Raw genomic sequence first — 4,765 nt, 5'->3', positions numbered from 1 at the left:
ACCGCTTAGTATAAGGGCATTGTGGAATATGTAGAAGAATATAACTAGACCCCTATTTCTCACATTGCATAAAAATCAACTCAAAATATATCAAAGGGAAATGGTGAGCCATGTCTGAGGATGTGCAACAGCAGCCGCAGTCTAGGCCACAAGGAGAACAGGGGCAGCACCTGCCTGGGTGCCATCAGGACATTGTCATTGCCTTTGCACTGCCCCCACACTTCCATGGCAAAGCAAGAATAGTCATGGCAGCCTTGCTCAGGAGATGCATCTTGCATGTGCAGGGCATGTTCCCCTCTTAAAGGAGCACATCACTGTGGTGTGGGCCGGTCTGCATAATGAAGCTTCAGCATCAGGCCTGCTGTCAGCTTTGTGGCAGCCATGGGCATGACTGGCCCTAGTCACCGGCTGAGCATCTGGGACCAGGCCTTCTGGCACGAGGGCAAGTTGGCTCTGCCACTGGAAGCTGTGGTGGGTGGGCTCCTGAACATAGGTGGTGGGAGCGACCCTGCAGGCAGAGTGGCTTGGGCATGGCTCCAGGCAATTTTGTGAGTCTAGCTCTGCTTGTGGCCTCAGATCTGGGTCCTGCTGGGCTTTGTGCTGGCCTCACAGGCTTGCTCTGCTCTGTGCTTCAGAGCTACAACCAGCAGGACCAGCACATCAGTGATGACACAGCAGACGGAGGACTGTGGGCACAGCAAAAGACCCAGGCTGCAGGGCACAGGAAGATGTCCGTGAGGCACAGCTGTGGCCACAAGGCTTTGCCAAGTTAGTGGCCTCACATGACAGGAACCTGCTCTTTGTGGGAGTCATGACCACCCAGAAATACTTCAGACTCCTGCTGTGACCACCTTCAGAATATGACCTAAGGCAATTCTTGGGATAGTGGAGTTTTTATCTACTGAGGGTTCAGACACATCTGTACCAATTCCAGTAGTGCCACTGTGGGGTGTGGATGGCACTTACCCACCCCAGAAGACTTTTATGATGCTTAAGTATATGCATGAGCACTGCTTGGACAGTGATCTGGAAGCAGATCTTTATATCAAAGGAGATTATCTGAAGAGATTTCTAAGGAGTTTGAATATCAGTGAGCCCCTGTTTCTCAGGCAGACAGGACTGAGCTCTACAGAAGTGTTTTGGGTCTTGTGAGATGCATCAGCTTTTTTTTTTTAATGAGAATTCTGACAGAACAAGAAGGTATACATATGAGATCTTCTTTACAGTAAGACTCACTAAGCTATCACCTTCAACCTGAACAAAAACCCAAGCTACCAGCACAAACTGCACAGCTACATTCTCAGTCAGCAAATTGCAGAGCAGCAGCATCACACAATATAGCTTCACTGAGAAATCATCCTAATGAGCAAATACAGCAACACCGAGATGCATAAAGAGGACCAACATCTGGGAATCCTTGCTTCCTTCATGAGGTTTCAGTCCTGCCATCAAGAGGAAATTCTGCAATGGGAATTTCTGACTGGGTAGAATTCATATTTGCCTGTGGACCCTTAGCCAACCTGCACCCCTCCCTCCCAAGAGGAATGAAGTCAGCCTAGATGGAAGCCTTGGATGATATCCTTTTTTTTTAAAGAGAGAGAGAGAGAGAGAGAGAGAGAGAGAGAGAGAGAGAGAGAGAGAGAGGGAGGAGAGAGAATTTTTTTAAATATTTTTTAGTTTTTTGGTGGACACATCATCTTTGTTTTGTATGTGGTGCTGAGGATCGAACCCAGGCTGACACACGCTAGGCGAGCACCCTACCGCTTGAGTCACATCTCCAGCCCTTGGATGATATCTTCATGTAGGTTGTGGAAATGATCAAGGCCACCACCAAGACCTGGGAATGCATCATGGATTTCAAGGATATCTGAGGTGGCTATCGTCTTGTGGTGAATCCCATGTATGGGGCAGAGTACATTCTGAACCTGCTTCTTCTACCCAGGAAGTATAAAGGCAAGAAGATGTCAGTTCCAGTGACGAGGCATGCAGACCTATAGCAGATTTTCAGCAAGATCCAGTTTGTGGAGCATGAGGAACTAGACACTCAGGAGCTGGCCAACAGAATCAATCAGAAGTCTGAAAACCTATTCTTCCTCTCTAGTTCCCTGAAGAAGCTTCTTCCTTTCCAGTCCCCTGGATCCAAGAACAAATGCAAAGAACCCAAAGATGAAAATGTCATATACTGATGCCATTATCTGGACATTTTGACATGTTTGTGAGGTTTCTGGGAAACTTGGGGAAGACATGTCCCACCCCAAATCAGAACACCAAAGTGGTTGTACTACATTTTTATTCTGACTCCAACCCTGATAAGGCTAAACTAGTAGAATGGATGAGAGATTATAGCAGTAAGTACCCTAAAGGTGATATGAAGACTTTGCCTATGTCTGTAGAATTTTCAATTTTCTGGCCCTCAGGGTGGGATGTTCCCAATTATTAACAAATCTTTGCACTTCTTCTGTGAAGTTGACTGCTGTTACCATGGAACCCTGCAACAGTGTTGAGCAAATACAGTTTGGGGCCAACAAACACATTCTCCAATCATCTTTAGACAGTGTGATTGAAACATTATTTATAGTGAGAAAGTTACCAGGGACAACCATTTTTCCTTTTACTCAAAAAAACTGGCTTCTGGAGAAACTATGTTTTTGGCATTACTGGTACTTAAAGGACATCTTGTCCAAGTGGGTGGCAATTTCCATCCATGCCTGGGGCTGAAGGATGTGGAAATCTTCAGCAATGTTTTCCAAGCAGGTTTGAAGATGTTCAGAAGCCAGGAGGTAGGAGTAGTTCATGTCCAGCACCCTGTCTTCCATGACCCCAATCTGGATCTTAAAGAATACAAAGTGTATTTGGGGTCCAAAGCATCATCACATGGTTCTATGCAGCAATTAGCTGAAAGGTGACTGGAAAAAAATAATCCAAGTACAGTCAAAGCAGCCAGCCACCTCCACTGGTCAAAACATTTTTAATTATTTAATTTTTTTTGTAAGATCAGCTATTAAAGTCCATGCAAGGATACAATTTCTAAGTGATTTTCTTTCATAGGACTCCTTTAATATTCAGCTTTGTGAACAAAATTGTGGTTAGTGTTTGCCTTTGAACACGTATTCCTTTGAACCTTATGTAGCAGAAATGTCTTGGATGATTTGAAATGTCTTGCATGAAAAAAATATCTTGAATGCCTTCCAGGTCCCTTCTCTATAGTCCTATGACAAAAATCCTGAACATTCTCTTGAAGTATTATAGTAACAAAAAGAAACAAAACACTGTAACATTCTGCTTTTTAATATTACTCAGTTTTTTCTCTTTTTACAAGTTTTTATAAAGTCATCTCAAGTTCTATTACAGGAAGTTGAGCAGCAAGTGCATGCAACTGATGTTGCAGTCTGGTCTTATGGCAGCGTTGAGATGGTGAATCCTTTAAGATCTGAGGATTGTGGAAGGTCTTCAGTCATAGATGGTGTACCCTTCAAGGGAAAAATGGAGTCCCCGTTTCTCTCTCTTTTCCTCTTTCCCTTACCTGCCGTGAGGTGGGCAGATCCTCTCTACCATGTGCTACCAAACACGATCGACTTCCTTACTTCAGGGCCAAAGTGATGGAGTCAACTAATCATGGACCAAAACATCCATTCCGGAAAGGCAGAAGAGACCTTTTATCCATTTAAGTTGTTTTTTTTTTTTCTGGTGTTTGTTAGAATGATGGAAAGCTAACACTGCAGGAATGCAGAACCAGAGTTTTATCCCTGCATCCCTCTTCCTGTAACCACCCATGCAGCCTTCCACTGAATGACCAGCCTTCTTTGCTGGCCTGTATTGGACTGTCCATGTCAGGTTCCATTCCAAACACTTAGATGGAGAGATTGAAGTTAAAGAATTAAAATTGTCCCCCAAAACCACCATCCAGTTTCAGGCTAGCTTCATCCCAGGTGTTTTAAAATGTCTGGTCCTCCCAAGGTCTTGGCTGGTACTGGTCAAGTCCAAGGACACAGACTTTATACAAAGTTGCTGTGTGTCTTAGGCAAGAAAAACTCCCTCTCTGTACTTCCACTAAGTCATCAATAGAAGGAGCTAGAAATCCATGCCAGGTTGGTGAGTCTGTGATACCATATTCTACTAGGGGAGAAGAGTCTCTACTAATTCCTGGGGAGAGCTGAGGTAGGTAGGGGATACTCTCCTCCCCAAATATTACCAGAGGAGGCAGGGTTCTTAAGATTTTGGAGGCTTCCAAGGGGACTTGGATCTACAGAGCTAGCCCCTAACTGAGAATTCTGAGGCTCAGAACCATTGTTTTGTCCCCAGAACAATATCATCATCCTCTGCCACAGAATCCCCAATTCCCCACTCTGCAGTGGGACAATCACATGAAATGAGAAGAACCATTGGGGATGAAAGGGAGCAGGAAGTTGAGGACACCTGGGCCTGGGAAAGATGAGTGTCCCATAGCCACAGGGAGAGTCTCTGAGGTGTGTGAGCAGAAGTGAGGCGGCAGGAGGCTAGGACAAGTACTGATGGGAGCAATTGGAAGAGCACATCTACCCCTTTTCACCAGGAGAGACAATCCAGGCTCCAGAGACACTGATAAAAGGGCCAGCTAGACCCAGACTCCTCTGTCAGTGCCAGAATTCAGCTCTCAGTGTACGTCAGTCTGGAGCAGGGGAGGGCCTGGGCACCTAGAGCTGCAGCTGCAACAGCTGGGGAGATCCCCTGCCCAGCCCCCTGAGGATCTCTCAGGATCAGGCCAGACCTGGGCTTTTGAATTTCT

General features: G+C 45.6%; 1 pseudogene; it reads left to right on the top strand.

Moving 5' to 3' along the window:
* Positions 1-381: 381 nt before the first annotated feature.
* LOC143399277 (chondroitin sulfate synthase 1-like) lies at positions 382-2,972 on the top strand (annotated as a pseudogene).
* The last annotated feature ends 1,793 nt before the right edge of the window (positions 2,973-4,765 follow it).

The sequence above is a fragment of the Callospermophilus lateralis genome, chromosome 1, assembly GCF_048772815.1.
Source record: "Callospermophilus lateralis isolate mCalLat2 chromosome 1, mCalLat2.hap1, whole genome shotgun sequence".
Classification (NCBI taxonomy): domain Eukaryota; kingdom Metazoa; phylum Chordata; class Mammalia; order Rodentia; family Sciuridae; genus Callospermophilus; species Callospermophilus lateralis.
Note: the sequence above shows the minus strand (reverse complement) of the source record. Positions and strands in the feature narration are given on the sequence as shown.